At 41.0% G+C, this 27,814-nt stretch overlaps 1 protein-coding gene across 1 annotated transcript in view; it reads left to right on the top strand.

Moving 5' to 3' along the window:
* The window catches only part of FGF14 (fibroblast growth factor 14), a 613,591-nt gene that overhangs the window by 129,559 nt on the left and 456,218 nt on the right, over positions 1 to 27,814 (top strand). The gene's annotated exons all lie outside the window — the stretch shown is intronic.

The following is a 27,814-nucleotide window of genomic DNA, read 5'->3' as shown; positions in this document are numbered from 1 at the left end:
GTTTAGATAAAACAAGTTGAATTATTCATTTACCAATATCTGAGTGTCTCTGTCCCTAAGTAGCAAACATTTGGGGGCAGAGACAGGGAAAGGGCAATCATAAGAGGAGGCATTAGGAGATGCTCCCTGGGAAGTCACTTCTCTGCTGAGGCACCTGGAACAATAGGCCTTATCCAAAGAAGGGATGGGGTCGGGAAAAGCACTGTAGGCAGAGGGAACAGTGTGTCCAACAAGGAGTTGAGAGGACAGGACGTACTGGGTTCCTGCAAGGTGCTGTCTAGGGTGAAGTTTCTGGAGGTGAATTCAACCTTTTTCCAGAATGTCTGAACATGGGACCTCTCAGTTTTGGTGTCTAATTTGCTTCCTGACATCTTTTAGCACAACGAACACACGTCAATGAGTTGGAGGGAGGAACACTATCTTTATCACCCCATTAGTGTGTTGCAGTGAATTGGAGAAGAGAGGCAGCTGAAGGTTTGCAGGAGATCAAAACACAGCGGTCTCGGATATTCCCTCAGGAACAGTCATGACACTGTGTGCAGAGAAGCTCTGAGGGTCCAGCAGATGGGGCGCCACTGTGCCAACACCTGCAGGGTGTCACTTGCCAGGTCCTCACCGGATACAGAACCAAGCTTTCTGTTTTCCAGAAATGTGGGGGGGGGGGTTTCCAAATTCAATGGTGAATTGAACTTTTTTTTACTTGAGATAAATTGAGATTTAGTTTTTCTCGAGATATAAATAACCAAGACTTTGAGTGTCAATTATCCATTCCAAAGACAGTTAGGTGTCAACTGTCTTAAAGAAAACTTATATAAAATTATTCTCTCCTCCCCTCTGCTCCTGTCATTGTCCCTTTCCTCCTCCTCTTCATGTTTTCTTCTTTCTTCCTCTCCTTCTCTACCTGATCCCTCTCCTGAGATCAAGTGCTTCTCCTGGAATGTGCTCACTCTTAACCAATTTGCAAATCTTGGACCCCCAGAAACCTACTCCCTCCAGCCATACCCAGCTGCCCACCTTCCCACCTCCTCCCAGAAGTCCATTCAAATTACTGATCCATCACCTGGTTAATCCTCTGATGAGCTCAGCACCCTCAGGGTCCAGTCACTTCCCCAAACACCCACCTCTGGACGTTGCTGCATTGAGGACCAAGTCCACAACAGATGAGCTTTTGGGGGACATTCTAGACTCATACCCTAAGGTTGCGTGACATTACCCACAGCACAAAATAGGTGGAGTAAATAATTCACTTAGACAGCTGTCACTCTAGAGAACTCAGGCTTGGGCACAGGTGTCATCAATTTGCTGCCACCTGCACTTATGCCACTGGGCGCATATTCTTCCTGGTTTCTACAGAAAGCATTTGGTGACCAATATCCAAGCCAGCAGACCAGTGTCCAGGGATGGCCTACAAGGGAGCTAAGGCAGGATAACTGGGCTGGGAGGGGCATGAGAGAAGGTCGGGAAGAAGCCAAACAGCACCCACTACCCACATCCTCACCTCACCTTGGGGTGCAGGAGAGAGGGGTACATCCATCCCCTTATACAGCTGTACCCCCAGCTGTTGGTGGAACTGGCTGAGCAACTGTGGTGAGAAGGGCATAAGTTAGCTCAGCTTGAAGAGCTGGAGGAAAACAAGGAGTGAGAAGACTCGTTTCTTTGAAATGAGAGTGAACCTTCTGAGAAACATTGCAGATTGCAGCCTTATGAAAATCCCCTAATTCTTACACGAAACTCTACCTTTTCATATGACTTAGTGACATCAATGGGAAAAATGGGACAAAAGGCACATTGCCAGAAGATAGATGGTTGGGGACTCTATTGACTGGAAATGCACACAAAGGAAAAAGAGACAACATGGGACATTAAAACCATAAGTAAGACTGAGAATTCACTTCCAGAAAATGCTATTATGAAGACTTATTCTGGGATGTAATGATGGCAATTTTTTGAAAGATAAACTGTAGATATCTACCATCATTTACTTTGATGATTATCATGAAAAAAATGTCAATTTTAATCCCTCTGACAATATATTTTGCAACAATCTTACTGCCTTTATTAAACCAAAAATATTATTTAAGTTAATTCTTCCTTTTCCTTATATACCAGATCAAGTTCAAAACAAATCACCAAATTCAAATAGATGTGTTAATCGCATTTAAAAAGTAAAGGCAAATAGATGTTAATTTACGCAAAGTACTGTTTATTTTTTGAAACAGTTTCCAATTCATGTTCTATTGTTTAACCCAAATTATCTAGATTTAATTTGCAAGCCTGATATTGCATAACACATAACTTAAAGTTGAAACATGCTTTACATAGACTAATTTTATTGTATTATCAGTATCAACTCTTAATTTTAAATCAAGCAATGTCACCCATTTTTTAAGTTTCCCTTATGCTCTAGCATGAGTAATTGCTGGTAGTTATATAATAATTTAGGACAGCCCTTTCAAAGGACTGAGTTCTGCTTAAGATATAGGAAATTCCAGAGGATGTTTTAACTCTTTAGAGCATCTCACTCAGTAGTTCCCAAGAGAAGTTCAGGAACATTCCCAAGAGTTGGACAAGTTGCTGGGCACTTCCAGTTTGTCTTCTCTGTCATCCCTTTTGAAAGGTCTCTTGAATGTGTGTAAACTAGGCTCTCAGTTGTTGTCTTCTTCCCCTCTTCTCCTTCACCTCATGTGATCCCTTCATGTTTTCAAATCAAAATACTGCCCTGACCTTGTGCCCAACCGCTTAACAGGTTGGAGTGACTGGACTTTGGTACCTTTCTAATCAATTGGTATACATTTTTATCATTTCTAATTTCCACCAGAATTGGTCCACCATCAAGCATGCCTTGTAAAGGTTTCCTGACAAGGGAAGGTTTCAAGGAGGCGTGCCCCAAAGTACAAAGGATCCAGTCCCAGGAGAGCTTCCTCCATCCCAAGATTAGCCCCTTAGAAATCACGTGAGAGGCGTGTTATTTTTTTCTTCTTCCAGACATATGGTCTTAACTCAAGTAGACGTGTACTCTATCAGCTGGAAGTAACTGCTGGTTTCCCAGCAGAAGTTTCAAAAGTTGGAGAAAGGCCATGTTCCTTTATCTAATTGCCCTCCAGAAGCAGAATTCCTTGACATGATAATTACTAACAAAGTACACAGAGAATTACATTATTTTTCAATCTTTCCTCATTTACAACCAAGGGTAAATTTCCCATTGCATGACTTTTCTGACTGTGTCTCCGTCTGTGGGTTAGTAAGACAACTGATTGTCCCTGACAGTCTGTTTTCTTTCCTATTTTATAAGTCTGATTTATTTTCTTAAATGGATTGCTTTCCTTTCAACTCTGCTTAGTTTCCTTTCTCTGTCTGTCTCTCTCTCTGAGCTGACTGAAGGTAGCTTGGTTAATACTGGAAGGTGGCTAGATAATTGGATTTGGTCTTGGTCCTGTTTACTCATTCAGTTTAAGATCAAATTTTGTTCAAATTCAGTCAGAATAAATCGCCATAGGAGTTAGACCATAGGAGAATCATTTGCTATCTCAGGAAGGTATAGATGAACAGGGAAATTTGGATGTGACCTATACTATATTTCTGATTGACAAAAAACAAACAATTCAGTTTTGATTAATGGAAACAACACTGTGATCAGAATAAAAGGTGTTGATGTTTTGACTTCTTGTTCCAAATACAGTCATTGTGGTAAATTCAAATGATCAATGATTTGGAAGTTTAACTTAGCTATTTTTCTGAAATAAAACGAGTTGATTCCGGGATGCAGTGGCCTGCAGTCCTGTGGTCTTCTTTGGGAGTCGGATCCACCTGCCATCTTGTTTCCCAGGTGCCATTGGGCAGTGTGTCATAGTTGGAGGTTGTGCTGCTGGCCTCTAGTGGGTGTAGGACAGGACAGGGATGCTGCTGAACCTCCCACCACACATGGGAAGAGCCCCCCACCCCACTGAAAAGAATCATCACTCTCCACAAACTGTCAGCAGTGCGGCTTTGAGACCCCCAAGCTGTGCCAAAGTTGCAACAAGTGTGAGCTGTCCCTTACTTATGTCCTCCAACAGAGGTCTTCTGGAGGTTTCCAGCCATCAGAATTCTTAGGATTCTTACGTATAAAATTGTTTCTGGTCTGGGGCGATACAGGGTGACAGTGATTCCTGGGTTCTCCAGGAGGGTCTTGTAAACCCATCTGCGAGGGTCTGGTTCAGTCATTAGGATCCATCTATAATAGATGTCCAGCCATCTCCCCAGGACTGACCGAGAGCTCCAGGAGACCCCGCCTTGGGGGGACTTGCCTCCCTCCAGCGTTTCAGGGCAGTTTTAGAATGCTCCCAGAATCCCTGCCCCAGCAGGGCCAGGGGAACTCGCCATGAGACTAGCAAAAGTATTAACAGTTATGAAGGCGGCTGTCCAAGGCATAGTTTTGGAAGTTTGGCGTCATTAACTTAATCTGTGTTTTCTCCAAATAATGGAGAAATTTCCTGTCCCCAGCACGGCTTCCCCGCCCTCTACCCTGGAGGGTGCCGATGCTTGTTGCTCTTTGGTGGTATTAGTGTGTGCTATGTCTTACAGTCCTACCCTCATCCGATCTACACTATGTCAAAAGAACATGAAGTGAGGATGAAGAATCTCTATCTTATTTGCCTCCATGTGGCGGCAGGGCAGAGACCTGTCTCAATGAGATGGAAATTTTTCTCCATAATTTCAAGCTTTCCAGATTTAAGAGGCTTACTTGCGCCTTAAAGCGTATTCACTTGCATAGTTTACAAAGCTTTTCCTCCTGTTGTTGTAAGCAACCCTCACCCTGTGAGGCAAGTATCATGTGGTCATCACCCCTGTTTTGTGGTTAAAGTCAGCACCATTACAGAGTACTTAGTGATGAAATCAAAACCCAAATGCTAATTCTTCCCCCTGAATCTAGTATGTCTTCTACTCTCACAGAGCTGGATTTACTTTGGGACCTTAGCCATGAAAGGAACTGCCTGCTAAACCTTAGATCTTCTCAATGCAACCTACATTTGGCATGTGACTTATCTTTTCTATTAGCCTGCAAACTGTGCATACAGACTTTTCTGGCTCTCGTCTCTCCTAATATGGTCCAGACAGATTGGATTAGCCCCAGAGATATTCAGGTGTCTGGGGTCAGTAATAGGTTGTGACTGGGCTGGTATAACATTATGTTGACTTAATTAATTTTATTCATTTGTGGGTCATAGCCTGCGTAGACTGAGATGCAGAGAAACAAAGAAAATGAGTTTTGTGGGTTAGTCAATTTCATTTCAAATTTATCAATGACATTTAAATAATGATGTGCTTTTGCCAATAAAGGGAGAATTATTCAGGGATTAAATGAGGCCTGGTAGAAGAACATATTTGGCAATATTATTTGGAGGATGCAGGAAGAGAGGTCTAGAAAGAATTATGCAAAGGGCTGGATGTCTGACCTTCCCTGAAGCACTGGGCTATTGGTGATCAGTCCCTCAGGTGCCCTAAATGAATTTGGAAAGGTATTTCCTCTGGTTATTTAACAATTAAATACTGCAAAATATATTTTGGAAGATAGAGATTTTACAATAGGTCAAATGTCTAGAACAATGCTTTTCAATATCTGGGCAATGAAATCTCAGGTTATTAGGATGTTAATTAGTGTTCTCTGAAAAAAATTCCTCAGATAAATATTTGGAAAATGGGAGGATTAGCAGAGTAAACAGCTTCTCTGTTGCAGTACTTCCCAGGGAAGTCAGTGTTTTAGCATGTATTGAGGATCTCCAGGGAGGAAAGCTCTGGGCCCCCCTGTCTTACTTATGTATATTCTTGTGATCAAGACTCAACTCTGCTCTGCCTACCCAGTTCCTTTACATATTTAGTGGGGGTGATATTCTTTTCCCTGGGTAGAGACTTGGATGGGCACATGATGTTTGATCACTTTCAGATGATGACACCCCTCTTGCAAAATAAATAAATAAACAAATAAATAAATAAAAGGCTACATAAGAATTGCAAGCAACGTTGGACTTCGCTCAGGTTAGAAGCCTGTGTCTCAGGGAATGGTGGCTGTCCTCTTGTTTCCCCCTCACTTTGGTCCCTGTCATTGGGCTCCCTTACGGGATGGAGTGTAGGTAGGAGGATCAGCAAGACAGTGGTGACCTCCCTCTGTTGCTTTCTCTCATCTTGACTGATATCAAAGATCACCTTTTTTTTTTTTTCCTGGTGGTACTTTCAAAGGGTTCCTCCTGTACCCATGGAGGGGAACACAGGTTTCTGTATACCTGGGGGTGTTCTCCTCCCAACCCATGGGCCAACACTCCTTCTACCTCATTCAGCAGAGGATTCCACATCTGCCAGGTGGCTCATATGGATAGGACCAGGTCCACTCTCTGTCCTGCATGTCCAGGCCAGGTCCAGGGAGAAATTCTCAGGTCTCTCTACCTCATGCAGTCTGGAAGTGCAGGCCACTGGGGGTCAGCCCTCAAAGAGGATGGCTGGCCCTTCTACCAGCGCATGAGAGGTTTTTTACGCGGAAACTAAAGGAACTACTGTTCTCCAACTCTGAAAAAGTCCTTTTGTGTCTTTTAATTTCAGCATATAGTTCAGGAGATGTCTGAGCGGTTTCCAAGATCATTCTCTTCCTAAATTCTGCTTGGGAATTGGGGGACATGGAGGAAGCACTTTCTCACTCACTCAGTTATCTGAGGACTACCAGTTCTTTTCCACTATATCTTCTTTTCCATGCTCTCAAGTAAGGTGAAACTCCCAGCCATTTGTCAGTCTTGCTACCATTCCTGGAAATCTCTTTCATTGTAAAGATGCTCTTACATCTTCATCTTCCAGCCTCAGCTTTCTTCTGACTTCTATGTACACATCTCCAAGGAGCCTCACATGGTTCCACATAGATACGCTCCATATCCAGAATTGCACAGATCTGAGTGAACTGTTCCTTTCCAGAACATTCCTTCCTAGGCTCCCTTCTCCTGAACATGGGGTCTGAAGTTCTGGGATCCATACTCCTCTTGCACCTTTGCTTGACATGTGACCTGGCATCAAGTCTCAAGGTTTCTTTCCTTTCCAGGTCTTTTCACCTTTCTTTCTACCCCTGAATTCTTAAGTGATTTCTTGTATCCTGAAAGACTGATCCACACATTTTTCTGTGCCGCCAACTTTTCTTTCCATATGCAAAATGTTTTGCGCATTTCACCTGCAGTCAACCTAAAATACAGCTTCAATTCTAAAACGGCTGGTTCCCTGTGAATAGCTCACAATTTCCTGATGAATTTAGTGATCTCAGGAATCTGGCCCTGGCCTTCCTCTCCCGCTGTCCTCTGTTTACATGCGTGCACACACACCATGCAGTCACGCAGGCCGCACATTTCTATACCCAGCACATTAAGTGTATTTCCCACTTCTCTCCTCTTTCTGGAATCTTGACTATCTCAAAGAAGGAATTTATATTCAGAACTTCTGCACAAGGCCTGTCTGCAGCACTTCCTCATTTATCTGTTTGCTCATTTTATTTTAGCTGATGAAGAAGTACACATTAATAATTTCTAATTGTCTGAAAAGACAGTCTTTGTGTCTTCAGATTTCCCACAGTGCACAGTGCCCCACACACGTTTCTGCTTCCATGTTGACTGTTTGGAACGTAATGGAGACAGTCAGAAGTCATCTTACAGACCTGGGTAGGAAATTACCTCCTGGCCCTCAGTGTATCATGAGGGTTTGTGTTTATCCATATAAAAACTAGTTATGCCTTCTCTGGAAGCTCTGAATCCATGTTTTTACAGGGCTTTGGCACGTGTGGGGACAAGCCTGAGTGTTTGCCACTGTGCTTGCAAATGAGCTCACCTTGATTTTCAAAAGTTGCATAGACACATTTATGCAGCATTGTTTGCTTTCCTTTGTTTATTCAACCCTTGAGGGCTAATTAGTAATTTGCACATCTTAACAACATTATCATGACTGCTAAGGAAGTATAATAACTTTACACTGGATGATCATTTGCTTCATCAAGTCTCATATTCAGTATGATCATTATTAAACTTTTTTGAGATTAAAGAGAGATGAATTCTGGGAATAAATCTCTCCTTGATCTGGCAGGTATTTTAGCCAAGTGCCTACAATTCTGTGCTTCAGATCTTTTCTAAGACAAAGGAAAACAATACTATTCACCTATCACAGATCTATTTTTAAAAAAAGAAAGGAATAAAACAAAATAGTTGTAATATTTAATTCGATTGAAGGCAAAGTTTTCCAGTTGGTGTGTAGGGAAAATGAAAGCATATAGTTTAACTGACTGTAAGCTAAGTTAATGTTTCCCTTCTTGTAATTTTAGGAATATAGGAAATGGATCTGTCTATAGGAATAAAAAGGCTAAAATAAATAAGATCAACATGTTAATGGTAGTTAAGTTAGAGACAATATATATGTTTTCCTCTAAGATTCCATTGTTATTTAATTAACACGTTCTTCATTTACCAGCAAAAGGCTATTGAATGCTTCCTGTATGCCAGGCACCGTGCTAAAGCCCTCGCCATCCAAATATGGATATGAACGCATGCTCCCTTCCAGCTGAGACTTCATCTGCATTTTGTAAAGACTCACAATGAACATTTTAAAGACATTTCCAGCAATTGTTCTTTAGTGCTTTCTAATTTCTAATAGAAATTTTCAGATTTGCATAGTGCTGTAAACTTGGCAGGACACACCCTGGCTACTCTTCTGGACCTGTCACAGAGGCAGTTTGAGTTGATCATTGATCGTTTTGGTTCAGTAACTCACCCAAGCTCAGCGGGCAATAGACGGCCTTTGAGATGCTGTATGTAAGAAGGGGCACACATGCAAGGCTCTTGTCGCTGGCTGAGGTTTCTGAAGAGGAGATGGGATAAATACCTCTACTGCCGTCCCCTAAATGATGAGTAACTGCTTTCTTTCTTTTTCCTTTTCTTTTGACATTGATTAGAGAGAATTGGTAGTTTCCACATTTTATGTAATAAGAGCAAATTGGTGGTTTTTCTAGTAAATTCCTGAAGGGCTATTATTGGGAAGTGATTTCACTCTGCGGTGCAGACACATGAAATCTTTACGTCTTTGTGCCCGTCTGTGTGTTCACAGAAACATATGTGTTTATTCCTTTGAACAGGATCCTAGAACATTCCAGGTGATGGACCAGTCTACCAGGTCTGGAAACAGCCCCCTGCACTCTGCTGAATCAGGCTTCACTGTTACGCTCAAATCCTTTATTTGTGGAGGTGATGAATTTGCTTCACCAAAGCAGTAATGACCAAATCATCAATGAGCTGGATCAAATGACCCTTCATTTTTACCTAATTAACATATCCAGCTTGTGGTAGATAATAGCATGACACAGCTAAAGGACTGGAGCTAATTCATACAGACTCACCTGGTGTTTCTACTCTCAGTTCTTTCATCCATTTTCCCACAAAAGTCCTCAAAACTCTTTAGTTTTGATGAACATAAAATAATAATATAATTGTAAGAGAATTTTTTCCACTTAAAATACTGTGTCTTTCCCTCCCCACACACAACTGTGCATATGAATTGGTCCAAGAATAGAACTTGGGGAAACCAGAGGGCACATGGAGCTGGGTGACAACCAGGGCATGCCTGTCCCCACACGTCAGGGTGAGTGTCACCTCACACCCACCATGCAGGTTGCACTCTCAACCAAGGAGTGACTCAGACCAAGTACAGAATGCAAAACTAAATAAATAAAAAATCAGGATTCAGGCCCAGTACCGAACTACAGTTCCCCACAAATTCCAAGAAAAACTAATCCCTGAGCCATGAGTATCAGCTTGGATTCTACAAGAAACAGTGAGAATGCAAACTTCCTTAGAGGTGCTCTCATTTAAAATTCAGAATTTAGGAGAAACTTTGAAGCAATTGCATGTAAGAATCAGCATTCCAACTGCTCAGATTATTGTGTGCATGTGCAAACGTGCCACAATGAAATCCAGTGTTCAGTCTAATTATTATGCATCCAGAAAAAAAGAATCAGCATTTACTAAATATAGCAATGAGGGGCTTCAACAAGGGAAAACATCCCAGTGCAGAACAGATGGGGTTTAGAATAATAGGAGATGATCAAGACCATTGGCTGAGTCTAGATAACCCAAGACGAGGGACTGGAGTGGGATCAGAAAGGAGTTTTCATCGACTTAGTTGACAAAGCATTTTTAGGAGTGTTTCAGTGACAGTGACTGCTCTTCACAGCTGCCACGTATAAACAGTTCATTAATTAAACCACTTCTTGTGTAAGTATTGAGTGGTTATCCTCATACTGCCCCAGCTCCCAGGATGACTTCTTAGACCATCCTGCATGGATGGTCACATTGCCACACTGCATGCATTGCACACATGAAGACTCAGAAATTTAGGAGTGGGTCCCAGGTCACCCTGCTACAAGCTGTGAGATCTTGAATTTGAACCATGGTCTTTCTGCCTCCTTTATATTTTGCTGCATCTTTTATCATACTGATACCCCCGACTTATTTTATAGGAGTAATAGTATTCCTTCCTATTAATAGTTTTAGTTGAATAATTCAGTTGTGTGTTATAAATAAATGTCAGGTCTAAATGATTGTCACCAATGACTTGGGCTTATAAAATTAGGCTACCTACTTTGGACTTCAAAAAAAATACCTTTTCAAACACTAGAAGGACCATATTCAAAAGAATCATTGTCAGGGAAGGTATCATTCTAAACAGCAGAATTTGTCAAACAGAATGATTTCTTCTGTATTCGTTATCATGAGGGCCAAGTATGTCCAAAAGGCCGCAGATGACAGTCACTTAAAGACACAAGTTTATTGTTCTCTGATGTCCAGTTAGTCTGACAGGGTAGGTAGCTCTGCTCCGATGTCATTCAGAGACCCAGATCTTTCCATATTGTTGCTCTGCTATCCATTAGGACTTTGTCCTCATCTTCAGAGTGAACTCAGGGTCAATGTTAAATTCCTCTTCTAGATAGTAGGGAAATGAGGAAGCACAGTGGAGTGCATGGTGAGGGTTTTATAAACAAGGAGTGGAAGTAATGCACATCATTTCCACTCTCTTCTACCATCAAGACTTAGACACATTCCACAACTCATGGCAAAGGAGGCTGGAAAATATAACCTCCAACTGTACAGCCAGGTGCATAGCTCAAAAGAACTGATTGTGAGGGAATGTGAGCAGTCTATCACATGTGAGAAAAGGTAGTTCTCCAGAAAGATAGGATTGATTGAAGAAATCAATCAAATGCAAAATACTGGGAACAGGACAAAGGTTAAATAGGTAACCTTTTTGAATGAATATGTGCAGAGGAGACAATATTTCATGCTTTGGTTTGACTCTGTCCCTCAGAAAGCACGTGTTAGAAACTTCATCTCCAATACAACAGTTTTGGGAGGCAGACCCCAGTGAGAGGTGATTAAGCCTGAGGCCTCTGCCTTCATGAATGGATTAGTGACGTGATCTAGGAAATGGATTTGTTATTATGGTAGTTTGTCCCCTCTCCCGTTCTTGTCTTTCTTTGCCCTTCCACTATGGGAGATGCAACAAGAAGGCCCTCACCAGATGCCAGCTCCGATCTTCGACTGCACAGCCTCCAGAAACATGAGCCATAAATTCCTGTCTGATTTAAATGATAGTCTCAGGAATTTTGTTGTAGCCGCACAAAAGGACGAGGACCCCATGTCACTTCATGGCCTGGCCGGGGCTTGTTTCTTCCACTCTGTCAGATTCTTTTCGTCATAATTGCAAACTTAAGTACAATGTAAATGGAATATTTTCCTAAATAGCCAAGTAATTCTAGAGAAAAGAGGAAGAGAGGAGTAGGGCCAGCTAGACCCCTGTGAACAAGTGACTTATTTATGCAGTGTACAGTCTTTTCCATGTATTGTATTTCATTTTACCCTCCCAAAGTAGGTTATTCTGATGATGCTCATTCTATAAATGCTTTATACTTGAAATTCAGGACAATGAGTGGAAGGAGCAGGGGATTTAGTTTTCCAAAGCAAAAATCCACTATGCCTTTTACTGTCTTCACTTTAGGGTCCTATAGCCTGAAGAGGGTTTTTAGTTTATTTTCCATTTTCGAGTTGCCAAGAAAAAGATTCTTTAAATCTTAAATACAGAGCAAGCAGAACTTGCATGGTTTGTAGAAAATTATTTCCTAACTAAAAATAAGACTTCCTGGCAGGAGCTATTTGCTGGATCAGAGCTTTAGGGCTTTTCGTTGGCAAAACTTTGTCTCCAGTGATTTGTCTTTCCTCATTGTATTCTAAACAAACACTTTCTTTCTTCATTAAGTGGATGGTTCTGTAGGTAATGAAAGGACAGTTTGGCTGCTATGCATGGAAAGGATTTTTTAATAATGGGAAAAAATTGACTATCTTGAGGTTGAAGTTCTTGGGCCCAAATTAGCAAAGCAGGTGGACAGATCATATTTTCTCCAGAGCACAAGTCTAGGAGGACACTGAGCTGTTTTTGGTAGTTGTCCCAGTTTCTTTGGACTGAGACTCAACAAAGAAACATACATCTTTTAACTTTATTGTTATTTCTCCTAAAGAGTCCTTTTATGGTGGGAAAAATCCAGTTGCATGGGTCGTATAGTGTGTGATTTCAGGATAACCTGGAAAAATGAGACTATCAGCGATTCCTGTAATTTGTTTACTGGGGTGAAGAAATTCAGGGTTTGGAGTTACATTCCCTGTTCAGCAGGTGGCACATACATGCATATAGTTTGTCCTTTCCATGGGAAAGAAAGAGACAAGCATAGGAATTGCATTGCTAGTGACATAGATTCTTCTAGCTGGGATATGTAAGAGTGTCCCTTTTTCTACAGTCATCAAACCATCCACTATTTAGCATCAGTCTGATGAGAAATACAAATGCCAATGATTTTAATTTGAATTTTCCTGATTACTGGGAAGGTTGACCATTTTATTTACAGTTGATGGATGTTTATATTTTACTCCAGAAGAATTATCTTTCAGAATTCTTGCTCATTTTTATATTGTGTGGTTTTTCCTTTTCTCTTAATGATTTGAAGAAGCACTTTATATGTTATGGACCTTAAACATTTTCCCACTATAACTTGGTATTATTTTCCCCGAAAGTAAGGTAAGACTCATTCTCTCGTATTGTTTCTCCCAGTTGTGTTTTCTCCCCTCTACTGTTTGCATTTTTGGTCCTTCTGGATTTTGGCATGTTATTCTGTGGAGGTACATGTCTTCTGTTCCCTGTTGCCGCCTCCCTCAGTGACGCTTCACGAGTTATTGTTCGGGACTGGGACTGCAGTTGCTAAACTCATAAGCTGTGTGTTTGCCAGGACGCCACTCTGTGAAAGAGGGGGGACTCATAACCAGATGTAGCGGGAAATAGGAAATCGGTGTGTTATTTCTTAAAGCAGCAGCTACGCGCCCTCAAATTTGCTGGACGAGATTGATTTTCATTGGGCCAGGTTACAGGAGAGGTGGGAAGGGAAAGCTCACCCTGTGGAGTGAAGACAAGTCCTCATTATATAATGTGTAAGCCCGGGAAGGCTTTTATTTCATAGAGCAGAGCCGCAGGGTGGCGGATGCCTGTACCTGGTTGGCCACTGCTTTATATTCTGCCTTGACTTCAGGTCACTACACATGGCTGCATTTGGTCTGTACCTCAAAGCTCCTGTACATGATCTGGTTAAGAGTTTTGTGTCTTATCTATGGAAGGGTTTTCTCTCTCTGAGGCTGATAAAAATGTAATGATGCAGGTGCAAGGAGAGGTTAGCCCCGCTGGTCATGCTCTTGAAGTGGGCTGTGCTGCCGAGTGGCCAAAGCTCTGCGTGTCCATCCTAAAGTGGCACATGGTAAAGAAGAAGAAGTCTTTATGATCAGAGTCAAATACTGATATATCCTTGAATCTGTTTTGTGGAATTATATTCTGGATTTTTTTATCCTAATGGCATATTTTTAGAAGATTTCCCCGCTGCCATTGACAGTTTTTTAACTGTATTTTCAACTTTGTATTGAAGGGAAGGATTTGCTGGTCCTGTTTTTGGAAGGTGGCATACACTGAGTGGGTACATCAAAAACAATCAAGAAAATGTTGGCGGGATAGCAGTAAGGAGAGTAAAGAATTATAAAACCCAGGAAAGATTGTTTTTTGGTTGTTCAGTGGGTCTACTCACAGTAGTTTTGGAATACTTCTTTCATGATCTGCAACCGTTTATTTATTTGCTTTTAGCTCTACGTTAGTCAGATGTGCAACTGATGCTATAAATCCAACCCCCCCACAACTTCACTTATCAGCTCAGCCAGCCTCATTTAAATCCCAGAGCAGAAGATGGGTTGGAGTCCTCACTGGGCCTCGCTCCTCTGTGCCGTCCATGGCCAACAGGATCAGCTCTTGCCAGGCACTTGCTGGAAACGTCCCTCCCAGACCCAGGAAGTCGGACTCAGCATGTTTGACGAGATCTTATAACGTTTGAGAAACATCATTCTGCAGCACTAACAGAGCGTGCATAACTTGGAGCTGAATTTCTATTATGTTTAGCTCACACGTTGTACATCAGATAAATGGTACATCAGGAACTTCTTTGAACAGGATCACATAAACAAAACACAAAAGAACCCTCAAAATTCAAACACAGAAACAACCTTCCAGAACAGCTTGGACAGAGTACAGTAAAAGGGCAGATCTATAGAGTGACCAAAAGAGGTATTTGTATAATGCGATTGCTGGTCAGGGCTTTGGGGTCTGGCAGATGTGGGTAGGAATCAAGGCTTTGTCTTACCAGTTTTACTGCCAGCAAGTTATTTAATTTTTCTCTACCCAATCAGAAATTAAGTGTTACAATTCCCAGTTCCATTGTCTTTTGACGCCACTCTATTTTCTTGTCCATTGAGTGGATAGACAAACAGTTGGTGTTTGTACAGAAGGATGTTCCACCACATGCTTCTTTTCAGTAACTTATATTTTTTATGCCCTGCCCTTCTGAGGGCAGAAACATAAACCAGACATGTAAAACAATCAATGAACTAGGGATAAGGGAAAATAATGGGAAACCTGTATAAAAGTTCTATTAGGTTATTTTAACAGTTCAACAAACATTAATAAATCTCTAGCCAATTACATTAAACAGTCTCCATTTTTTTTTGCACTAAAAAAATGAATCTATGGTCTTGGCTGTCTGCCTCACCATCTAGACTTCCAATCCATCTTTGTGGCTCTGACAGTGTGGGGACCTTTCCGGTGAGGAGGGGCGCTCTGACCCATTTGGCACTATGTCTATAAGTGATCGTGAAGAAAGGCAAAGAGAAGTTCAGTTTCTCTCTGAAATGGCATTTGACTGAGACGAAATGGACCTGTTTATGCATAAACGACTTTTAATTTAAAATGATTTGGCACCAAAGGTGCTAATGAGGTATATCTTTTGTTATTTAAAATAACACCATAGTGAGGGGGAAATAGCTGTAAGGAAGGTACAGGTAGAAAGAAAAGATAGACAAAGTAGGTAAGAAGATAGAAACATCCTCTACGTTATATGTATTTGTAATCATTTCTGAAAATGTCTGCCACCTGTTCTATCTTGAATTATGGCATTTATTCCTGACTTTTGTTAACCAGTGGATTAACCTTTATTTCATTCTCTTAAAGCTGTTACTTTGTGTTTTCTTGATAAATAATTTCTTCAGTAGATTTCAGAATATTTTGACTCAGCACAGTCTTCCCAATACAAATTTCTTGTCCCAATTGCTTCACTTAGTAAGCATGTCAATTTAGTTAAAAGACAAATTTAATGATGATAAAACGTTGCCCATTAAGTGCACACTGGGTAAGTAAATGGTAATTAGTAGATTTGGTGGGTGTATAAATAACTGCATAATTAAAATGTAAGCAAATCTTTAAAAACATGATAATATTTCAGGTAATATGTGTCCCTTCTCCCAGTTTAGAGTAAATGTCAGGATGCCAGTTTCTTTAATAGATGTAGTCCAAAAATGTGCTCAAAAGTCAATAATAGTAAATCAAATCGCTTCTGTATTGAATTCAACACTTTATTTTTAAGAGATATTTTAGATTCGTTATTTTAGATTTCCAGTTGTCATTTGTTAATTTACAGAAGATTATTGAGTTTTCAGGGGTAGTTTTATACTCTGAAAATTTTTCCTTGGAGGTCCAAAGAGAGTCTAAAAACTATATATTCAATTTATGACTTAGATGGCTTAAAAATTCTTGGTAATATTACATATTTTTAAAACTTGATTTGGCTTTGGTTGGAACCATTTTTTTCCTGCAGGGTCAAAACCTGAGGTGGTTTAGAAACCAGGCATGCCCCTCCTGCGCTGGGTTTTGTGCCAGGCCCCTTTCATTTTGCCCCTTCGGGGACACGCATGCCTGCTTGCCGGGATGAGGAATGGCCTGACGCTGATTCCAAGGACTCATTCTCTTCCAGAGCCTTGCCGAGGTCTGGGGAGGGGCTCACTAAGCCCTCTCTCCTCTCCTGTGCCCAGATGTGCTGAGAGAAGAGCACAGTGGCCCCTGAAGAGAGAATGTGGGTCTCCAGGTTTCCCCACTGTGGGTACCTGTGGGGAAGCTGCATGAGAGGTGGCCCTGGCGCCACCACACCTGGCCGAGCAGACAATAGGGACGGGAAGTCCCTGGGCCTGCACTGCTCCTTATGGCTCTCCTCTCGTCCTTGTTTGGGATGGCACCACAAGGGAGAGGAGCCCAGAGCAGATTCATGGGGGCCAGTACGTAGGCCCCTGTCGCACGGGCCTTGCCCACAGTTCTGCGCACTCTGCACCCAGTTGCCTAGACCTCTGCCTGGCTAGCACCCACCTGCCCAGGCTCACTCTGTCTCAAGGACTCTCAGTAGGAGAGAAGCAAGTCATTCTGCATCTGCTGTCACCCTGGGATGCAAACAGGGGTTCTGAGTGCTGTCCATGTTGACTTCGGACAGCCTCACTTCGTTATCCACAGACCAAAGGAAAAGGCCCAACCTCTGCTTTGCATTTCACTTCACATCATTTCTTTGGACCCCTAATCCGACTCCTGTTCCACAGAGCTTGCTAGAAAGCCAACAGGACCCAGCCCATGGGAAGCCCACGTAGCACTTTCTGGTGGCCACTCACACTGGGGTCAGCTCTGGCTCTGGAGGCCAGGTGCTACCCTGAATCTCTTCTGACTACACTGCAACCTTTGACTGGCACTAAAATTCTCCAGAACTTTGTGGCTTCCCTGGCCTGTGCGCTGTGTTGTATTCTTGCCACCAGTTGTTACATTTCTAAATAATAAGGCCGGGCACTTTGTGCAGTTGTCCTAAGGACGGGGAAAGATGATCTACTGTGAATTTGTGGCCTCCTGCCCGATGGTGAGCAAGCGCTGATGGTTATTTACTGCAGGCAGAAGTCGTCTTCCTGAGGCTGCTGATGGACTCTCTGGCAGGGTCTGTCGCTTTAGGCCATCCCTGATTATTTTTTCCTATTCTTTCCCTTGAGCTAATGATCTCAAAAGTTTAAAGGCAGGGATTCTGTGTCATAATACTTAGTTGCTTGAAGAGAAAGTGATTTACCAGTTAAGGACTTGGAATAAGGACATTAGAAAATAAGCCAACTTCTGTTTCCATCTGATCCCTTTTGAGCATCACCTCTGAAAATGTTTCTTATTTATCTTTGCATATTCTTAGGTAGGTCTTTGCAGACTTTGCAGTACAAGAGAAACACCAGGGACAAATGAGGTCTGTTGGCGTCTGGGGTCTCCACATCTAGAAAATACCCAGGTTACCTGGGTGCTGCTGGCCCAAAGACCAAACTTTGATTCACAAAGACCAGAAGTAAAAAATTTTCAGTGAATAATTTTTTTGGGGTTTCTTGATAACTGAATGGAGATTAGATGTATGAATTATTTATGACTTTTAATTTATTCATTTGGAAGACTTTAATGACATGCTGGAATTTTGATATTGTTCTACCTGGTTAATAAGTCTTATTGTTTGGCATGATTAGACATTATAGAAAAATAGAAATAAATTCTAAAATATAATTTGCAAAGGAATAGATGGTACCAAATGATTTTCTGTTTTCCGTTTCAGAAATTCCCTGAGCATATATATAATAAAATAGGTGAATAAACCAAATTTATGAATCAAGATAATTTTCAAATGATATTTTGATTTGACCAGACTTCTGAGATTATTCTTTGGGGCTGTCAGTATGAACATGGAGAGTATAGCATACGTGAATCTTAAAGAGTAATGGTGTGAAACAGAAATCACATTCCTCTGATAATACAAATACTTTGCTTCTCTCAGTATTAAACCTTCACCCACTCTTGTAGTCTTTTCTACAGCATTTCTCTATTTACAAAAATCAAATTTCATTCTAGATTCCCATGTACCGTAACTCACATATGCCCCTGAGGACAGTTTCATAAGCTCATATATAATTTATTAATAATATGCAATTAATGTACCTGAAATACATTTAGACGTGCATATATCAATAAAATATATACAGAACTTGAGAGAATAAATGAACTGATTGAAGATAATAATATACTCTAGGCATTTCAGAAAAATGTTTAAAATTGCTTACTAATTTAACGTTTTAACTTTTCTTTTAATTGTAGTAAAATATATGTAACAAAATTTACCATCTTAACTATATTTAAGCATACATTTTCATGGCATTAGTAGTTTCAGGCTGTTGCATAACCATTATGACCATCCATCTCAAGAATTCTTTGCGTCTTGCGGGCCAAAGCTCTATGCCCATTAAATAGCTAACCGCTCCCCACTACCCTGAGCCCCTGGTGACCTCCCCTCTACTTTCTGCCTCTCTGATTTTGATCACTGTTGGTATCCCATCTAAGTGGGAAAAATGTCTACTATTTGGGAGTCAAAAACTGAAAAGTATGGTTTACCTAGCAGGAGAAAATAGGTTTCAAAAACTCTGTATGAAACCAGTTAGAAACACGTTAAAAGTCAGCACGATGCAAATACCAGGATGCACAAACCCAGTTTCTCAAGGTTCTCATTCATTTGGACATCAGCGACCTTAGTGTCCTGTTGAAGTCGCTGAACTTTTTACTAATTCCTGGAAGTGGTGGGATGCAGTAGAAGATTCTCACATTTGTATCTCCCTGCAGCTAAGGGAGCTCAGGTATTTAATCTACAGCATTAGGTGAGGGGATTGGGCCAGAGGTGACCTCCCAAATCATTCATTTGCTTCACAGTTTAATTTAAGCTCTTCCTAGTGCCAGGCTGTGTTATTGGCAGTGAGCTAGCCTTGGGATACCTTGACTGGTTCTACAAAATTGCAACTTACTTTTGAGGTAAAGTTGCTATTGAAATAAATATAAAAACATTGGTATTTTTATTCTTCTTATCAGCTTGTGTCTTAACATCATTGTGACTTCATTTCTGCTTTTAGTCATTTGATAACTAAAATTTTAAAAAAGTAAACAGTGTTAAATGTAGTTTGCTTTATTTAGCTTAGTTGTAATACTTGACTGGATACTTAGATGTAAGCTCTAGTGGGCTTCATTTATTCAGTTTCACATTGATAGTAGTCTTCTTTCCTTTGCTGCTTCTCAAACCAAGTGAGGGAAAGGATTGGAAAAAAATAAACCTATACATGAATCAGAGCACACTTTAGTGTCAGCATTTTCTATCAAAATTATCAATAAATAATAACAGTACTCATGTTCATTGAGCACTTATTATGTGCCAGAATTTTTGCACGCATTGTTGCATTTAGTGCCTGCACTTGCCCTGTGAGCTTGTAGATAGAGAAACAAAGCTTTAGCGAGCTCAGTTAATTTGCTGCTTGCCTGTAGTCAGAAGGAAGTGAAGTCAGGTATCTGATTTCAGTCTGTTTTCCTAACCTCAGCGGACCCTCAGCAGGTTCTCCTGGGTAAACAGAGCCTTTGGATGGAGCCCAGCAGGGAGGACATGGCATGTGCTATCTTTGGCTGGGTTGCCAGTTATTGAATCCTAAAGAAGTAACATATTTCCAAAGCAACATAATTAGGATATTCATGTTAGAAATATCAAGCATTATGCCTTAGAGTTCTTTCATTCTATCTGTGGAGATGTCTCATTTCATGAACTCTGCCTTCTGCTCTGGCTTTAAATTCCCTTTTCTCATCTCTGAACATTTCCATTTCCTTCCTGTAGCCAGCTCACCTCACTGCTGTTCACAAAGGATATTTTCCTAGGTTCACAGGTTGCCAAAAGGCCAGGAAGGTGACCTTTTAAAGAAGTAAACAGATAAAAATGCAAAACAGGGTGCTTATTTTATATGACCTTGGCAGGTTGTTGATTACCAATTGCCATTCCATGTACAGTTCTTTAGCTATTCATTGAAAATTCAGGACTTATAAAGATGAACCACATACTCTGTAACATGATAAAATCTGTATCTGAAAGAGGGAAAAAGAGAACAGCTATTTGCTTGACCAGATTATCAGACATCTAGATATGATATGATAGGAGAGAAGAAAGGAAATAATGGAAAGAGTATTTTTTGACTCAAGATCCCAAGGTCAGATTGTCTTCTCCACTTGTCTACCTCTGAGGCCGTGAGTAGATCACTATAACTCTTTAAGGCTGTTTCTCCCCCAAGTTGCTAAGGATACCTTTGTTCCCAACACGGGCTTGAACATTAATGGTACATTTATAAAATTTGGCTTTATCATACATTTATTTCATAAGTTTCAGCAAGTGCAGTTGCCTGTCCTTTTCAGTGGAGGATTGGGGGTTCCTCCCATCAGCCCCCTCACCCTCCTAATTTGGAGAAGTTAGGGGCTTTCAAAAAATAACCAATACAAGTCCTTTCTAAGATAACTACCACAGCAATAAAAATGCTAACCAAATGCTTACCCACTCCCTTTTCCTGGAATGCCCTCCACCCCTTTGGCTGGCTAGATCCCCTCAGTCACCTGCTCCCTGAAGTCTACCCTCCAGCACTAGGTAAATTAATCTCTCTTTCCTTTGTGTCCCTGACCTACTTTCAATGGAGAACCAAAAATGACCTTTTAAATTTTAGTTAGCAATTTTTGGTTTACTTGTTTACATCCTCTGTTGGAGGACAAAGACTTTGTCTTCATCTTGCTACATAATTCTTGGAATGGACAGGCATTCAGTCACTACTGATTGGGTAGCTGAGGCTGCTTTCCATTTTCCCTCTGACAGAGGTTCCCACCTCCCACTGAACAGTCTACCCCAGTTCATCTGGAATTCTAAATTACTAGTCATGGTCATTGGAAACCACACATTTTGCTATTGGAAATAGGAAACCTTCTCAGGACTTGCTCCTGAGAAGCAAGGAGCCAATAATTTATTCCACTGAGGTGGAATAAATAGAGAATCCAGAAAAGGAGGTCAAGAGGGAGCAAGAGCAAGAAGAGGAAACCGAGTAGAGTGTTGTCTTCACAGCCAAGAGCAGCACGTCTCAGGGAAGGGAATCACCAGCCAGCGAATCCTGACCCAGCTTTTGTCATCTTTCGTACCCACCATTACCAGTAGCAAGAGATAATGTAAGGAAGGAATATCAGACAGGGCCTATGTTATAGTTCAGATATGTGGTGCCCCCAAAATTCTCATGTGAGACAACACAAGAAAGTTCAGAGGTAGAAAGATCAGTTTATGAAGGTGGTAATGTAACCAGTGGATTAATCCACTGGAGTGGATTAACTGAGTGATCGCTATAAGCAGGTAGGGTGTAGCTATCACTGGGGCTTATACTTTGTCCTTGGCAAGTGAAACTCAGTCTCTACTTCCTGGCTGTCATGACCTGAGCTGCTTTCCTCCACCATGCCCTTCTGCCATGGTGTTCTGCTTTACTCTGGGCCCAGAGCAGCAAAATCACTTATCTATGAACTGAACCTGTGAAATGGCAAGCCAGAAAAAACTTTTCCTCCTCAGGTTTTTGTTCACAGCAACACAAAAATGGACTAGCCTGCAGAATGTAAGTTCAGGTCTAGTTCACCATCCTCCTTCTTTGCCTTCCTTTAGGGGACAATGGTCAACGTGAAGCTGGTGGCTCCTTGTGGAGATAGAGTTATAAAAGTCATGAGACACTCCCTGCATCCTGGAGTATGGCAGGTCATAAATGCTAAGTAAACACTGGTTATTAAATTCTTGTTTGTTGCATGATCCACATGAAATTAGGAAAACAGAACTTGATATCATTGTGAAAGATTTTTGTCATTAGCAAACAAAGAAAATTCATAAAATCCACAAAGCCTCCTGCTCGGGAGAACTCCCTTGCAGCACTGGCTCCTTCCCTGTCTCCTGAGCTTCGGGGTGGGGCTGGACTCTGACACCTCACCTGGGATACATAACCATTCCAGGGAACCAAGATAAACAGTGGTGTTTGTCTCCTTCAAAAAGGAAGTGGGAGTAGTAATCAGTGATATCAATGGAAGAGGGACGATCAAATTCAGTAGAATCTTGAGAATTCCATTTTTAAATCAGCCTGAAATATGTTTGAGACTATACTTAGAAATATTCTCAATAATGGAGGAGACTTTGCATTTTAATATTCAGCTTGCAAAGGACAGAGGTGTGCTGTTTAGAAGGCCAAGTAAATTCTGAGTCAAAAATCCCAGTTCTGGCACTTATTTACTATGTGATAATAGGAGGCTTCTTATTTAGGCCTCAGTTTTCTTATCTGCAAAATGGTAATTTTAATAGCTAACTCTCTGGGTTTACCTTGAAGATGGAACAGGGAAATTTTATCAAAATCCTTTGCAGAGCCAGGCGCCATGGTGGCACAAACCTATAATCCCAGAGGCTAAGGAGGATCACAAGTTCAAAGCCAACCTCAGCAAACTTAGTGAGGCCTTAAGCAACTCAGGGAGACCCTGTCTCTAAATAAAGATATAAAAATGGGCTAGGGATGTAGCTCAGTGATTAAGCATCCCTGGGGTCAAACCCCAGTACAAAATCAAAACAAAACACCTTCACAGAGGTTCTGGTGCATAACAAGGAGTCAATGAGTATAGATATTGTTAGCATGACATTATGGTGGATGAATTAATAGCTCAGTAGGTAGATAGGTGAGTGAACAAACAGCCATTGCTCTTAGTCTAGGGAAATAGTGATTGAGTATGAACTAGGCAATTCTAATATTAACCTTCTTTAATCACATAAATCAATAAGGGGCAATGGCCACTTTCAGATCAGGGTAGAGAGGAAGCTATTGAGAATTTGATTGACGTATTTGTCTATTCGTTTTGCCTTTCTTATTTCCTAATTGGTGCCCCATCACACAGTAATGAATCTGAATTTTTTCAGCTACTGTCGAATAACTCACAATAAACCTTGCAGTGCGAAGGCAGGATGGTGACCAGCACACCCGAAGATAAAGCCAGGGGATAAAGTTAACTGTTCATTTGGGATGAAAGCAAATCTTGGAACTAGGAGAGACTGCCATGAGGAAGCAACCCAGAAAGCATGTTTCTATTTTGTTATTGATAATTAGTAAACATGAAAGGGAGGGTCGGACAATGTCAATGTTCAATAAGAACAGTTGGCTGTTACTCAATGAGGAATGGAGAATGTCACCTGCAAAGTTTCCCTCGGTAAACATATTTCAAATAAAGAAACTTGGAAGTGTATGTGAGTCAAAAATGTGGTACATGCACTATATGATGTAAAACAAGGGCGGGCAGTTTACGTAGTTGAGCAGACAAGACGCCAGATGGTGTGTACGCTTGGTTGAATGGCACCCAAGACAAGAAAGCATCCACCTGTTCTTTTGAGAACACAATGGGCAGAATCCTAGATTGGCATATCCCCTTTATTGGTCTCTCTTCATTTTTTCCTACTTAACGTTTCTGTATGACCTGTATTCAACATTCTAGGTAACAATCATATAAATAATTTAATTTTATTAATAGATCAGTCTTAGTAAAACTGAGTTTGAAGGAGATTTTTGGCTGGTTAGATATGTGTGTGTAGATTGGTCTTCATGGTGGTACAAATTTGTGATTCTCTTTGCAAACATGAAACATGTTTCAGACATTTTGATAAATACCAGGTGGGTTAAAAGAGGGGACACAGGCATACAAAATATTGCTTCTGCTCTAAGAGAGACTATACAGTAAAGGAGGAAGACAGCATCAAGAAATACACTAAGAGCAGGTGCCAAAACTCATGTGGCTAATTTTGCCTGGAAGAGAGTTTTGCTGAAGACTAGATGTTCAAGAGGGACTTGAATGGATGCAAATGAATATGGAGGGGGATGAACAGGTAGATGTCAGCTAGCAGGTGGATAGACCAGCTGAGACAAAGAAAAAAGAAAATTCCATGAAGCAAGAGAGTACGTGGCAGCCGGGAGGAACAGCCTTGAGGGACCCCGGGGTAGCACTCCCTGGTGATGGAAGGGGAGGTGGAAAGCAATATGGCAGGCCCTGGATATTACTCTAATCACGCAGGCTTTATTTTGAGAACACTGGAGTCTGTTAAAGTAGGAGGGGAATTTATGAGAGCTGGAATTTAGGAAGACAGACTTAAAACAAGCCTCAGGAACTTGAAATGGTGAACTACAGGAGTATGTGCAAATTGCCTCTTACTTGTGTATTGGGGTGCGGGGATGTGAATGACAATAGGGAGTTAACTATGATCCTGTCGTTCCTGGCTTGGACATCAAGGATAAAACCAGGTGCCCTTAACTAGGATAAGAAAAGCCAGAAGGGGAGAGGAGTGAGAGAGAGAGGAGGAATAAGGATAAGATGTGTGGTTAAATGATCAATTTACTTCTCGTGGCTATTCACCAGAGAATGTGCTGGTTTTGTTAGAAATAAAGAATTGGTTTGTGGGAGCAAATGGACATAGAGTTTGGAATCGTTGGAGTCAAAACAGTGATTATAAGCAAGAGAATAGATGATATTGCCTAAGGAGACCAGGTACAAAGATAATAAAACTGGTGACAAACTGGAAGGATAATTAGATTTCAGTGATGAGAATAGAATTTATAAAAGGAGACTGAACAACGTTCAGAGACATAAGAGGAAAACCAGAAGGAAGGATTGTTGCTGAAGCATTGCAACTGAAATGTTGAAGAACATTTCAAAAATATTACATTCCAAAATATTACCTGTTGTCAAAAAATTGAATAGGATAAGAAATAAGAGAATATTGAAATAGACATGATCAGACAGTAGTAAGAATAGTTTTAGCAGATAAATGAGATAAAGTTAGGATGAGCATAACTAGCTATTATTTATTGAGCCCTTTCTTTGTTCTGGGTCTGTGAGCTAGAATCCTCTCAGGAGGAAGCTGCTCTGAGCCAGGCAGAGGCAGGGTGCAGAGGCTGGGAAGGACGTGCTATCACAGAGGAGGCTGGAGGCTGGGCGCCCCTCCGAGAGGCAAGAGCAGGGAACCAGGGCTGAATCCAGAAGATATTTGGAACTTCTGTGAAGAAAAGGGATCAATTAGAGAATAAAATATCTACCACCTGACATTAAGGGCCAAACTGCAATTCTAATGCACCTAATTAGGCAATGATGTGTTAAACAAATTTTCACTTTTTTATGGACATGGGGAAACAGAATAGATGATACAAATGATCAAAATTATTAGTAACTGAAGACACAGAACTGCCTGCATTTGCATAAAAGAGCAGTGAGTTGTGGAGAACATGTCAAAATTGAGTTAAAACATTTACTTTCCAAGTCATCTTTTATGATAGCCATAATTATTGACCATTAAAGTGTTTCCTCCAAGGGATAAAACTATAGCTAATGTTTGCATACTTGGTATCATGTCTTATGTCTGATGGAAATACATTATAGTATAGTTTGGGTAAACTCAGAGACACGAGGATTCTTCAAGCAGCTTATTTAATAGTTTAAATCCACTTGGCACACATAGTGCAATTGACAACCCAGAAATACTGTCTTTCACTGTTCTTGGTGCTTTGAAAACTACTCTTTGTCCGTTTTAGTTGGGACAGAACCTGAATATTGCCTTCTCTGTCCTAGGACAATCTGTGAGAATGATAAATGGAGTCTATTAATTCAACATGGGCAGCCCTCAAGTAGACCACACTGTGGTATACCAAGAGTCAGCACCTCTCTAAGCTGGACACAGTACAATTGAAATAAGTTATTATTTATGAAAAGAGCTCTCCTTTGGGAATACCACCAAAGAAGAGATTCTGAAATCATATTTAACCTGAAATTTCCTTACAAGTATTCTGGAACCTGCCAAAAGAATACAGGGGGGAGCATCTTTCATCCCAGTACTGCTACAGTGCTTGGAAATGCACAGGAATAGCTTTGTAGATATATTCTCTTTATTTCCAAATTCTTCCTATTAATTATGATAGGGAAAAGTTATAGGATAAAAAATGATTTTGATAACATTTTTCAACAAAATGTCTCCGTTAGTTTTAATGTTTGTATGTGAGAAGAAGATAAGCCAAGTTATTAAATTCTGTCCTCCCAGAGGCAACGGAGACCCCCCTTGCATCCCTGATTAATCATAAATCCACTCAAGTTCTCATTATGATTGTGTTGTTCTTCTATCACTGACAATGAATTAAAAATCAGACATATTTAAATATAATATATTCAAAAGTAGAATATTTTATAACTTAAGCTGATAAAATATAGAAGTAAAAGTTAAGAGAGTTGGTGGTGGAGATTGAAACAGCACACAGATGAACTCTGACAGTAGATAGAAAAGGTAGGGCAAAACCCTGGTGACTATTAAATGTTTAAAAAGTAGTGCAAAATTATTTTGAAATCCACAGATCATAATTGCTGGCTGTCACCATGCAGCAGAAAAAAACAGTACAATTATAATTTCAAATTTACATAAAAGGAAGCTTAACAGAGTTCTGGTCCTTCTTAGGTAGTATTGAAACTATAAACTGACAAGGGTATTTGAGTATTTGCTATGGTACCAGGTATAGCTTTGGAAAAAATTAATTTGGAAGGTATAAAGACTATAGAAAAATTTTGATCCCCTTTGGATCTCTAGAAGTGAAGGCAATTTTCACTCCTGATCTGACAAACTTTCAATTTCCTTGCATAGTTCCCTGGTCCCAGACAAATAATCTGCTTCTGCTTCTGGTCCCTGATGTTGCTCCCACTGAGCCCTCAAACTGGTCTTTTAGGAAAGTGGTCTGGAACTCACCCTTACCCCTACCCCCACAAAATTTTGGTAAAGGTGTGAATTTGTGGCTTAGCAGTTTTCTAGGATGGTTTTTCTCTAGATAATTTGAAACCTATATTTGGAACTGTAGAAAATGAGGTTTTAAACCAAGTGAAAGCTAGCATATTCCAGGACAGTTTAACTGACCCAGATAGCATCCTGATAGAGAATGAATGACTTCTATGGAAAGCTGATTTCTAAATTTTCCCCTAAAACATGGTCTCAATATGTTGGGTCAGTTTTTTCTGAAATGGCACCTTGGACTGCCCTGGAGCAGGACGGGCCTGGGTTTTGCAGGGAATGGGACCTTGGGGCTGGGCAGATGCCTCCAGAGGATGTGAGCACTTCTGCTGTGTTTCACGAGGGCATTGTGAGCGTCGTGCTCATGGAGAATGACCAGGGTGACCACAAAGACTACTCGAGGAAAACGGGCCACTTTCCCTGGGGAAGCTGTGCTCTGAATGAGGCGGGATTGCTGACCTACATCTTGAAAGGCTATCCTCTGGAAGTGGGAGAGCAAGCTATGCGGCCTTTCTCTTAACAAGGGAGTTTGGGCTGGCAGGCGGGCGGGACGAGAGGATGATTTCAGCCCAGAGGATTCACTAACGACGAGGGCTGCTCCTCTTCCCGACAGCCTGGGCTTTCTTGGAAGTTTCTGACTACTGAAAGGGA

This window comes from Sciurus vulgaris, assembly GCF_902686455.1.
Source record: "Sciurus vulgaris genome assembly, chromosome: 4".
NCBI lineage: Eukaryota > Metazoa > Chordata > Mammalia > Rodentia > Sciuridae > Sciurus > Sciurus vulgaris.
Note: the sequence above shows the minus strand (reverse complement) of the source record. Positions and strands in the feature narration are given on the sequence as shown.